General features: G+C 47.1%; 2 protein-coding genes across 13 annotated transcripts in view; one reads left to right on the top strand and one right to left on the bottom strand.

Annotated features, from left to right (window-relative positions):
• The window catches only part of AP-1sigma (AP-1 complex subunit sigma-2), a 524,179-nt gene extending 516,656 nt beyond the window's left edge, over positions 1–7,523 (bottom strand). For all 3 annotated transcript variants that reach the window (XM_077657685.1, XM_077657687.1, XM_077657686.1), the window contains exon 1: positions 7,513–7,523. The gene's annotated coding sequence lies outside the window, so the exon portion shown is untranslated. The remainder of the gene's footprint in view (positions 1–7,512) is intronic.
• Positions 1–13,361, top strand: part of fray (oxidative stress responsive kinase frayed) — a 156,516-nt gene that overhangs the window by 101,693 nt on the left and 41,462 nt on the right. The gene's annotated exons all lie outside the window — the stretch shown is intronic.

Raw genomic sequence — 13,361 nt, forward strand, 5'->3', positions numbered from 1 at the left:
GCGAGAACTGCACCAATAAAAAAAAACGAGGAATCAGCATACTTGACAAATTTATTTCAACTTTTACTTGAATAAACCAACAGGTCTACATTAATGAGGAAAAATCCAAGCTCCCATAATATTTTAGGGGCGACAAATATGTCGAGGTTTATTTTGCAACGTTTGTTGAATGCCTGCGTAAGTCGGGGAAGGAGGGTGGTGATATGACTAAATTCAAGAGTTCAGGCTTTCATGTATTATTTATCTTACGAGTTGGTTAATTCAATATACCACGTGCGCTATGTCAGGTATTTTAAGTTATATGTGTGCGCTTCCAGAACGTTTCTATGACGTGCGCTATATGCTATGATTTTGTTTAAAATGTGACGAATGTTACAGCTCTGTGCTTGAAATTTTTTCTCTGCTGTCCAAGACAAAGGCCAGGGACTCCTGAAACCGTGTTAAAGCTGCTTCTTCCTTGGTTCTCAATGAAAGTAGTTATCTGGCCTCGACCAAATGGGCATGCCTGCAGCGTCAAGACACATACAATCACGATCAAAAGTTCACGGGCTACGAGTGAGCAGGATGAGGAGGAGAAGGAGGAGAAAACATTTATTACTGCACTGTATTGACTTGGGAGTGGGAGGTGGGGATGGTTGCTGCGCTGGGTGGCAGTCCCTATTCCGGGACGCCATTGGCCGCCGCAGCGGCCCGTGCTCTCTGGACCAGGGCCCGCTAGGCCTCCAGGTCCGAGCTGGACAGGGCCGCATCCCAGCCCTCCCTAGCTGGCTGACTCATAACGGCTATATGTGTATTGTATTGGCAGGCCCACACCATGTGGTATAGGTCAGCATACTGCCCGCAGAATCTGCACTTGCCCGTGAATGTAGGGTCCACGTGTTTTAGTACGGCGGGATTTAAGAAGGACCCTGTTTGGAGCCGTCTAAGGTGACACTCCTCGGTTCTGTCGAGACCCTAGGCGGGTGTCGAGAGTACCCTCCTGCAGAAGCGTAGATGGTTTGTAATATCCGCGTAAGAAATTAGCGGGATTGGTATAATTGCCGCGGCAGAAGCAGGGAAAAAATTACTTCGGCGCAGTCACGCAATCCAGTCAACCGAAACAAGTCAGTGTATGACAGGACGTGCATGCTCTATCCACTGGTATAAATACAACACGACTTCGTCGCGAAGCACCCGACAATAAACTTTTTTTCTCCCGAGAACACGTGTCCGGTAAAGCTTTGATTGTGATATAGTCAGATACAACTCAAGAATGAAGCAGAAGTTGCTCCAAAATACGACCCTCCAGCTAATGGCGTCTACCGATTTTCATGACGCATTAAGCCATGGTTAGTCCCCTTTCATCTTCCACTCCCTGTGATTCCACCCTAGCAGTTCAAAGGGGAGTAACCACGACGTCATGAGAATCGGTGGACGCTATTGGCTGGAGGGCTTCTTTCGGAGGCATTTCCGCTTCGTTCTTGGTTTATGGTTTATGGGGGTTTAACGTCCCAAGGCGACTCAGGCTATGAGAGACGCCGTAGTGAAGGGCTCCGGAAATTTCGACCACCTGGGGTTCTTTAACGTGCACTGACATCGCACAGCACACGGGCCTCTAGAATTTCGGCTCCATCGAAATTTGACCGCCGCGGCCGGGATCGAACCCGCGTCTTTCGGGACAGCAGCCGAGTGCCATGACCACTCAGCCACCGCGGCGGCTTCGCTTCGTTCTTGAGTTGTTTCGAACTATAGTATATTAAACGTGCCAGCTTGAGTATGCATGTTCAAGAACGAAGTTATGCAGCTGGTGTTAATTAGCAACTATCACTGGCACACCAAGTGGCGCCATGTCCACCTTTTCTGCATTCGCGAGACAAACATGAATGCTCAGAAGTTGCAAAAAATTTTCGTTTTTTTTTTACTCACACGTCGCGGCTATTACAGCGCACCATGCTTTGCAGAAATGAAAGTACCTGTTTTGCGGCACCTCTCAATTTTCGTGTCGATGCGGCATAGATTTCTAGTGGATGCTTCTCGTATACATCCACCAAAGAGACACGTTCGCGTTTTGTAGCACTGATTGCGAAACAACATACTTAGGCACGCGCACTGAGCACAAAAGCTCGTGTCTGAGCGCACCATAGAGTAAGCCATCTCTCGGTTATCTGCACTGCAGGGATTGAAAAAGAAAAAAAACAAGATGGATTCTTGTATGGGAAGTTTTACGTGCTTGACCGTCATCCGATTCAGTGCACATCTCAGGTGTTCATATCAGAGCATCGCGCGAGTTTCCTTTAATTCCAATCACCTGCTCTCCGCAATGGCGCGCGCTCGGCAAGTCCTGCTCGCGTACTTTGAGCTAATCGCTGCTCTGTCTGTTGGCGTGCAAAGTGCGCGATAGCTGTGTTCGCATGACGCAAATGCTAATCTAATCGCTCATTTCGAGCACATTCGTCAGACTGGAGAGCTTACTCAGATATGTCTTGTACAGACACTTTCAGAAATCTGCACGAATAAGTAAGCAAAAGAGGGGAGCCGATGTGATGGGCTTCAGACGAACGGAGAGAAAAACATATGAACGCATTTTGGCCTTGTCGGAAGAGTAAGGGGTGACTTTGAGAGACGCTGAAGTAGCAGCTTAAAGACAAAAAGCGTAAAAATAAAAGAAAGGATCCAGATCATAGCTGCCTTTCATGCTAACCCAACCTGCACGTATGCACTGCTGAAACGTTATTGAAGAGGCCCATGGGTGCTGCCCACAATGGCAGTGCACCTAAAATGTCAACAAAGAAGAATTTATGGACGCTCATTACTCTTGGAGCTCGTCACGCTTTTTTTTTTTTTGCATCGTTTGGGCACTTGAATTAGCGGCACACATGAACTCGGATAGGAATTTGCGAAATTCATTTATGAACTGCAGCCGTAGTCTTTTCATTTTTTTTTCATTCGGACGAACATGTAAGCAGAGATTGGTGCCTGACGATTCTCTGCCCTAACAGTTCTTATTGCGCAAAGAGCCCAGGTCAACTTCTCGGCCTCTTTGGAGGCGGGTACCATTGGCAGGATTATGCGGTCCTTGTCGGAATTCGTCCAGTCAGGTGCTCCTTTGCGAATCTCCAGACATGTTCCGGCGCAGAGCCACTCGTCATGCACACTCTTGCATTAACTCGTATCATGTCGATGAAAATCCACTGACCCAGACTCCGCTGCAGATTCATAGATGAATTTCGCAATCCTCATCCGTGTTACCATGTGTGCGCGGATAATACAAACGTAGACTCTGAACTTGCGGATCCGCAAAAAAAAAAAAACTTCATGCATTTGAGAAGCCTATACGCCGGAGGTTATCTTGGTGTAAAAAAAAAACGAATATGCCCTTATGCGAACAAATAAAAACATCGTGATAATAAAGCCGAGAACTCAAATCAAAGCAGATGCTGGCCCGAAAGACGCGGGTTCGACTCCGGCCGCGGCGGTCCAATTTCGATGGAGGCGAAATTCCAGAGGCCCGTGTACTGTGCGATGTCGGTGCACGTAAAAGAACCCCAGTTGGTTGAAATTTCCGGAGCCCTTCACTACGGCGTCCTCATAGCCTGAGTCGCTTTGGACGTTAAAACCCCATAAACCAAATCAAATCCTAGCAGATTCTGTTCCATAAATCCCACGTATTGAGCGGTTAGTCTACATCAACGACGGATGGCCATAAAAGGGACTAAATACAAAAGAGGCATTTCGGCAGTGACAGCTGCGTATGGAGTTTCTCAGAGACATGAGCCGTGTAACCCAGTCACAGCTATTGACTGGGACGGAACACCTAATACTGAAAAAGCGGTATCACAAATACCACTCTATACTCAGTCAACCATTCACACGTCCCTAACCATGCAGATATGGGGACAGATGCCCGAGATAGACGCGTAGGCACTGCGGCGCTCACCCCTCATGTAAATAAAGCCTTTCTGCCAATCGTACACGATCTCAGCAAGGAACCCTTATGGGCGCCGAAACGTCATCCCTTTCGACTTTTTTGGCTGCAGTTCTCAAACGAGGATTGACTCAGTATCACTCAAAACGCCTCTGCATCTACAGTGCAGAAAAACAGTACAGTTCAGCAAAACGCCAGAATGAATGAATGAAAAAAAGTTTATTGACTTGAGCGAAGCCTTCTCTGGCGACTGAGAGTGGATCCCCTAGTCCAGGGCCCCTACGGGGACGGCAGCAGCTCTCTCCCGGTCCACCAGGCGTCGCTGGTCCTCCAGGTTTGAGCTGGACAAAGCCCCTCCCGCTACTCCTGGGATGGGCTTCGTATATTGAGAAATGCCGTGTTCAACCCCACGAGGGTGTGATATAATGTCACCACCTCCCCGCAGAGCAGACAGCCGGCAATTTAGGCTGTCGGGGGAATTTAAATTGGGATGTGTGAACTAGGGTAAGTGTTTGTCTAAAATAATAATAATAATAATAATAATAATAATAATAATAATAATAATAATAATAATTATTATTATTATTATTATTATTATTATTATTATTATTATTATTATTATTATTATTATTATTATTATTATTATTATTATTATTATTATTATTATTATTATTATTATTATTATTATTATTATTGGTTTTCGGGGAAAGGAAATGGCGCAGTATCTGTCTCATATATCTTTGGACACCTGAACCACGCCGTAAGGGAAGGGATAAAAATTTATTTTTGAAGAAGTTAAAGGCGCGTAGCTGTCTCACTTCTCTGTGGACACTCCAACCGCGCCCTGAGAGGAAGGAAGGAATTGGGATTGAAAGAAGAAAGAAAAAGGTGCCGTGGTGGAGAGTTCCGGAAATAATTTCAACCGCCTGGGGACCTTCAACGTGCGCTGACATCGCACAGCACACGGGCGCCCGACTTTTGCCTTTCTCCTCTAAATCTGGAGCCGCCTCCAAGCGTGTGCCTGTTCTTTTGTGAGCACTGAAATGGAGGGGAAAAAACCTCTGTGCTTTACCACTTCGTAGCTTTACAAAAAGCATTCTCTAAACCTGCTGGAGCGACGAATGCTGTTTATGCTTTGCATACGGCAAGCGTGGACACGAACGGCAATGTACACATTTAAAAAAAAACGGAATTTTTAAAGCTCTTGTGCAATTTCTCATCAAGGGCAAGTTCGTCACGCAGAAACTTCACCACACGCTGCACTGAGCGGACATGCAACAATGGCCGGAAATTATGAAAGCAAAAGCACGACGCCATTTTCATCCCCACAAGAGACGGGAAACAAAAGTTTCACTGCCCAATTCAGAGTACTCGCGGTTGCCGTACTGCTGTGCTGGCGATCTCTCACGTGCTGTCCGCATTATATACGTATGGAAGCTCCCATGCGCTATCTTTATCGTCTTCAAATACGCTCGAAACATACTCGCAAAGACCTCGGCATGTAGTTCTTGATACGGAGCAGAGGCCTGGATACAGCGCGTACGAAAGCGTACGAAAGTACCTCGCGCTATGTCTTTCTCTCTCGCCATCGCGTAATTTTCTATTCCTGCATTTCAAGGTAGGACACTCGTGAAGGTTATTACTGCACGTGAGCGCGAGGGTAGTATACGTTTGTTTCTGTGCTTTGTGTCGCTTGTCACAGAGGATAATTGGTTCTGGAGGCTGGGCAACCGAAGTGAGGAATTTGTTTGCCTTCAGAGTTTAGCCTATAAATTAATCAACAAAACTGAGATGCAAGACCTCCTGTGTTTGCAGTTGGAGCCGCCGCAAAGATGATGCAAGAATACAAAAGCCAACCTGGACGGCCGGCAAACACAGAGGGACTAAGCCAGTATAGCGCAGCTTGGCTGTAAATTGCTCTGAAACACGGACGAACAATGCTCTGCCACCAGCTGCAGGCGAGTGACGTGGATTCTATTCGTTCCGCGGAGAAAATAAAGCAGCTACACACATGGAAGGGCGGCTTGTCTCTGCCACCCAAGAGCATAATAGGCTTGTTATTACGCAGGTGAAATGCATGCAGGCTGACATCACTAGCAGGTGCTAGTTGGTTTAAAAAAGAAATATATACTGTCATCATCTTCAATGCACCTCGCCAGACGAACTGAGGTTGAATTGTGGCAAGTACACTGAATCCAGATACTCAAACTTCGAAACCGACTTAAAATAGGCCTTATGTGATGGTGTTACTCGTCTCCCCGCCTTTTGCGGACAAAAATGACTTGTGCATGCAACAGTATTGTTCACACAAGTGTTGACGTCTAATCGTTCATTCGGTATCCACGATGCACCCAAGAAAACGCTACATGAGATTAGTCGTATTTGGTTTCGACCCTGCGGCTGCCCCAGCGCATTTATTTGCATTTTCTGTTCAGATGGGTAATCATTAAAACTTCAGTGATCCCTGTAATTGGTAACTGAGCATGGGACTAGGCTGCGAACACGAAACCGAACTAATAACATTTTCTCAAAGGTCAAAATCACTTTGGTTTAAGTCGCCTCGCGGGTATAATCTAGTAAGCATACCTCTTTTTTATAATGAATATTCTAGCTTTTTTTAAAAACTGACAGTCCATAGTTGCAGCTGCGGAGACGCTCCGAAATGTGAAAACCTCCAGTGCGCTGTAGTGATATGTATTGCATCGCAGTGGGAACCAGGAGATGGCTGACGCAGTTATTTCTCATTCGAATTGGGGACGAATCTGTAGATGTTGGTCCACCGCCCTTCTAGCAGCTGGGCCTAATGAGCCGCACTCGTCCTAATGAGCACGTCCTAATGAGCCTAATGCAAACGTACCGCCTTTGCCAACAGTATAACCAGGTTGCTTGATTTGCTTCAACTTCGTATAGTGGAGCCCTTACGGTTTCCCTAAAGACCCAAATGTCTTGAAAAGTGAGGGCAAGTGTTTTCCTTGCCTTAATTTAAAGGACTATAAACACCTAATTTTATTGCGTGTTTTCCTATTTCAAATGAAGCTTTAGACATTAGAATACGTGGATCACCAGGTGGTTTTCGCCTACGACCTCTAAGTAATATATAATTGAATTTCTTCCTTCATGCAGTTTCGGTTTCATCAACCGAAAGATGGCTGAGACGTGTAGTTGATGCTTAGGTCACGTGACGCACGAAAGAATGGCAATATATATGCTGATACATAGTTTCAAGTCGCTACAGCACTTAAACTAGCCTGCTTTAATAGCTAGAATTACAACAAACGACATATCAGCAGTTATATTGCCTTTTTTTTTTTTGTGCGCGCCTCACATGGCCTAAGCATCATATATATACATCACAGCCATCGTTCGGTTGATGAAACCGAAACCAATTTTTTAACGGTCGTAGGCGAACATCACGGGGTGCTTCGTGCATACCAATGTCTAGCGCGTCGTTTGAAAGAAGGAAACACGGAAGCAAGAATTTTGTGTCTATAGTCCTTTGAAGAGACTAATACCCCTGCCACACGGCAAATCTAATGTCATTCCCATCGAATGACATTTGTTCGACTTAATGTCATTTATTCTGCGTGCTGCTACACGGCCAAAAGTAATGCCATTTGCAAATGATGGCGATTGCGATGGAGAAAAAGTGCAGCATAAAAACATTTCGATCTATGCTTCAATATGTTTCGAAAAGTATTGTTTTGCGAATGGAAACTGATTTCAAAATTTTAATCCTCGTTTCAATAACGCGTTGATCACTGCTATCCACCAGGAGTCCAAGCCAAGCCAAAGTTCAGCCAGCGACGGCAGACAAATGGCGGACGTCACTACGTCGCTTTGTGCAATGGATTCGCGGCAGCGGAATGCGATCGCTGCGAGTCTATGCTTGCGAGCACAAAGACGCAGCAGGCTGGCCCTGTACAAAGGCAGATTAGCGCGGCTAAGGGTAGCCATACGCCACGCTACACAAAAAAGCCAAAAAACATGACTGCTCGTCCATTCCGGTTGGCTGGTAGCGAGAGTGAGTTTTATTTTTTCTGGTGCTATTCGGTATTATTATATAAATAAATGAACGACCACAGAATTATACGGGCGTTGAAATATTATAATGCTTGTGTCGCGTTTGAAATTTATGTTCGGTGCATATTCTCACCAAGTCTCTGGTGTAGAGGGAACACATTAGCTCGGAGTTTGCTGGCGAATGAGTTCCCCAAACTCGTTCGATACCTAATGTCGTTTTCATCGAATGTCATTATATTTTCTCGTGTGGCAGCAAACTAATGTCGTTTTGAACGAATGTCATTCGATGGAAATGACATTAAATTTGCCGTGTGGCAGGGGTATTACAGCTTCAGGGGCTCCATAGGTGCTCCACTCTACGACGGAGAAGCAATCCACGCAGCCTTTTCATGACTCGGCCGTGTACAGACGGCAAGAGTGCCGACTCGTTTGGCATTTACGGCCGAGGGGAAGCAACACGCACAAACATCACACACATAACGGCATGGGTTGTCATCACTGTTATCAGGTGCGAGCCGATGTTCGAGGAACAAGTGCGACGTGTTTATATCTGCTTCGAGCGTAATTGCGCCAACCTTGATTTACATTGTCTTGACAATCTACAGCGTTTACTCCGTTTCGTCTCTAAACGGGCGCGGAACTTACTGCCGGAAATCCTAGAGGAATTGGATGGAATGCGAAAAAAATGGATGAAAGTGGCAGAGCTAGTGTTATCAGCCATCAACTGGCAAGTTAGAACACCTCCTCAGAACAAAGAAAACGAAAAAGTGCGTCTGCGCGTCCACGGCAACCCGTATATTAGTTTACTAGTACTAGTTGTATTTTTATTTCTCGGGCAGTTATGCTTAATCCAACGAGTTGCTGGACGTGTCGTTTCCAGATATTTTTTGGCTATGCAAACCGAAGGACGCAACGTGGGGTGAATGTTTCAAATAATTCTAATTTCGGGAGCAACAGCGTGCGTATGCATATATATGTCCTGTGTTTCCCACGCTCGTCTACTTAACTGCGCTTCTGTTTTGTCGTTTCTTGTCGTGGCTTCTGTTGTGCAGTCAGGCTATAGAAACGACCAGACAAGGAATGATGGTGGGAGATATCGAGAGTGGATTACGTGGCACCAACCAAAGGACTCTAACGCGGTCGTCATTAAGCAATACAGCGACACTCTTCGCGATCATGACTCTGCACGGGCGAACCGCGTTCTCTAGACGCTTAAAGCGAACTAACGATGATGATGATGATGATGGCCTCTGGCTGAATGGCACGTACCCACGGTGGGGGATTGGCCAGGGTACATTGTTGATACAAACGCACACATGGGTAAGGAGTGGATTAATTGGATTAAGCGAACTAACCGGCGCTGTGTCTATCCTCTTCTTCCTTCTCGTCATCTGCGCTGTGCGTAAACGCGATACACCACGTTAAAGATCCCCAGGTGGTCGAAATTATTCCGGAGCCCTCCACTACGGCACCTCTCTCTTCCTTTCTTCTTTCACTCCCTCCTTTACCCTTCCCTTACGGCGCGGTTCAGGTGTCCAGCGATGTATGAGACAGATACTGCGCCATTTCCTTTCGCCCCAAAACCAATTAAATTAAATTAAATTAACTAACCCGCATATCAACTATTGTGCTAATCTTGTTGGGGGAACTAACCTTAGTCTAAGCACGCGCCGGCCGACGTCCTGACTCCCAAGCAGGTGCATGACTCCTATATTGTGTTCACTGTAAGCGTTCTGTATTCATAAGCCTGGGACTGCCATTACGTCATTAAATTTTATAAGTTCCCTTAACTGAAATGCCATGTCTGACCCTGATATGTTTCATATGTACGCTTCCAAATATAAACATACGAGGCAACAAAGTAAAGCCATATCTGTACAGATCTCAACCGAAATCAGGTCAGATAACAAGAAATATCACCATATATAGCTAAAAAAGGCGCCTTCGCCTGGCCAGATAAGGGTCGTGTTTCTGCCCTCATCTCTCCATATCAGGCGCTGGTCAGTCCTCATCAGTGCCATATCTGGGCCTTGTCTCGCGATGCATGGCATGTCTGATCCTTATAGCCAGAGGTGGGGATTTGTACAGATAATGTATGACGTGTTTTAAATGTTGCGTACATTCCGCCAGCAGCTGGTTGGGCTCACGCGGGCAAGGGAAGCGAAATACGCCGGGTCGTCGTGAAGCGCCAAATCAGCAAAAACAAGACAACATAAAAGGCAAATGTGTGCTGACGTAGGTGTGAGATGACAAGAGTACGCAGTCGTGGGACACTCAAAATAACAGCCATTATCATGTCATCACGAAAATAAAGAAATTTTCCGTTGCGTCGTGTAAGGCTTTCCGCTCTCTCTCCCATGCATCCGAATTGCGTGCAGCAAACTTCAATGGATAGAGAGTGGCCGAAAACGCCAGGTACAGAATATGGCGCGATACTGCTGGACTCAGAGAAAAACAAAAGCAAAAAATTTATGCCGGGAAAGAAACGGGAGTGTAAGAGTTTATTGTTTGTCAGTGAACAACTCAAGTCTTCAAATAAAATAAAATCTTTGGTATGGCTCATCGTCTCTCAGTATAGAATCATTTGTGAGTGAGAGCTTAATTCTTAGCATCTATTCTTAGGTATAATGTACTAGGAAAGCAGATAGAACCGGACGCGAAAAATTGTGACGCACTTTATTATTCCGGCAGCCTTGTCAGCTTGTTGGCTCGACGTGTTACTCCGCAGAATAGAGGGGTTCACAGGAAACGTTTCATCAGCAACGGCTGTTGACATTTCGCGCATGCGCTGTAGGCACAGACGAATCAAAGGAAAGTTTCGGAAGATATTACGTGCATCCTGTGGCTCGGGTACGCAAATCACCTACAGAAATTGCTCCCTTCCTGCAACGCGACCGGGAAGGCGCTTTGGCTTCCGCCGCAGTGCACGGAACTTCCGAGGCGGAGCTGTCGCCCAGGAGACGGCCGGCGCTTTGTGGGAAAAAACGAAACCTCTTCCAGGAATGTTTTCCGCCTAAGTGGCGGTGGTGGAGGCGCGGCGGCAGGACTTTCACTCGAACACTATATTTACGTTGCGACGCGCCACCTCACGCGCTTTTGACTGGCTTTCTTTTGTGGTGCTGTTTTTGCCCTCGTCTGGCTGGGGCGTTGGCTTTAATGGGAGAAGCAGACGACCACCACCGCCGGCCGCGAGTAGAAAGCGCTGCATATGTGGTGGCGAGCGATGTGCGGTCAGTAAATGCCGTAACGCGCGTCTGTGGCGCAGTTGTAGGGCCCGAGGGCCGTCTCGTAATCAAAGCATCTGGGCTGTTAAGGGCGGTCGGCAACGCCTTAAACAGAGGAAAGATGCGATTCTGCGGTGAGGAGTTTCGTGGCGTTTTTCACCTACTGGACTGGCGTGTGTAGCACGCTAGACAAAGGAGTTCGTGCCCCTGTGTTAGATGACGTAGGAGCCCCACCATGGCTGGCGCGATGGGGCAGGCATCCATCGCGCGTGATCACTGTGAGGCCATGAGCGCATCTTCCGAAGGTGTCCAAGCTTTGGTTATGACCTTAACGTTGAACAAACACGCGGGATTTTGAAAACAAGTCATTCGAAGTGCCCTCGTGTCCCCTGCCTGCCGTGAACTGGTAACCAAGATTTCTTTTTCTTGGTCTGGTAGGCGAGTGTAGTCTTAAATGTCAATACTCGTATCTCTAGCAGGGCTACAGACCCCTGTCGCGGCCTCGTTATGGTCCCCAGTTGAGAACGCGCTGCTGGCGTTTCAAGCACACACTCTTAACCCTCTCTTCTTCACGAACCCAGATCTCGCTTGCAGTGACTGCAGTCAGCTTGCGTGCCAGTGAACTCTGCGACTTCAGAGTTTATCACAAGTTTACCACGTGTTTACCACATTTTTATCACAAGTTCGAAGTAGCACACTCGGAGGTCGATGATATAGTAATGTGTCGCCAAGAATATGGCATCACTGCGCTTGTATGCGTTCTCTGTCGCCCTGTACAAAACGTGGTTTTTTTTAATTAATATTCATGCCCCCAAACTGCAGAGTGGCGTCCTTGATCGAGGCGACATAGTGGATGACTCTGTAGTAGTTTTGAACCACTACCCGGCCTCAGGAAATCCCGCAGGACTCTTAAACCGCTGAGTCACCGCTGCCAGTGCGCGTCCTTTCGGCACAAGCTGGATGAGCTTCACTGTTCCACGTAAATTCTGCGCAGTCTGTACCCTCTGCCTCCTCCGCCAAACATCAGCGTTTTATTGCTTACGCATTCACCCGGATATTTCCTCTTCATGCCCTCTCTCTTGGGTTCTCGGCCATCATTAGTGCGACGGTGCAGAGACAGCCCCCGACGCCGTCTGGACCGCGCCATTTGCATAAAGAGGGCGAGGCTGCGGAGCTCCCTAATGGTCCCTGCCTGGGCGAGGCTCGCCGCAGTTCCAAGGACCCGGCTATAGCTTTCCCTCTCCGTCACGGTTCATTCTCGCGCGCGGTCTAGTCGTGAGCAATTACGAACCTTAGTCGAGGCGTGATCAGCCGGAGAGAGAGAGAGAGAGAAAGGAAGGAAGGATAGTCGCGCACAAAGTAGCGGAACTCGGCGCCGATGAGACCCTGCAAGAGAGTCGCGGCGCCAATGCGGAGGTTCACAGTGATGACTATTGTTCCGTTATGTCAGAACCCCCAGGTAAAGCAAGAGACTATAGCGCATAGTAGACAGGACACAGAAGAAACGAACAACACGTGTCCTGTCTACTCTGCGCTATAGTCTCTTGCTTGATCATGCACCAACAAGCCCAAAAAGCAACGCTTTTGGACTACATCCCCAGGTAAAAATTTTAAATGTTTTGTCATAGCTGGGATCAGGAGCAAAGCCATCCAGCCAGCCAGAAAGTGTATTCACACCAATAGAAACACCTTTGTTTTTTTTTTTAATCTCTCCTTCGTGCATACAGTTACAGCAGGCACTTCATGTTGTGTCTTAGTAGCTAGAAAATTTGGCTGCGCGAGCATCGGATACAAGGGTACGCAATAATATTACACTCTTGACTCAAGTTGAAAACTTTCATTAAACCTTCCATATTACATTAATCCATATTTCATTAATCTTCCATATTACAGAGACGTTACACCATATAAGTGATGCCGGCCATGAAATAACGTTCCAGTGGCTTCCAAGTCACTGCGGGATTATCGGCAATGAACGGGCGGATCACGCTGCCCGCTCAGCCCATACTGAGGAGCGCCACGTCCCAATTCCTCTTTCTAGAATTGACGCGGCACGGAAGCTGCGCCTACTTGCTCGGCAGTGCACCGAGTCGCAATGGAATGAGCCACATTTAAGAAATGCGCGACTGTACTCACTTGATCCAACATTAAATCTTCGAGCGCCATCACAGCTTCGCCGTAGAGACGCCACGCTTTTATATCGACTTTGGTTG

This window comes from Amblyomma americanum, chromosome 3 (assembly GCF_052857255.1).
Source record: "Amblyomma americanum isolate KBUSLIRL-KWMA chromosome 3, ASM5285725v1, whole genome shotgun sequence".
Taxonomy (NCBI): Eukaryota; Metazoa; Arthropoda; class Arachnida; order Ixodida; family Ixodidae; genus Amblyomma; species Amblyomma americanum.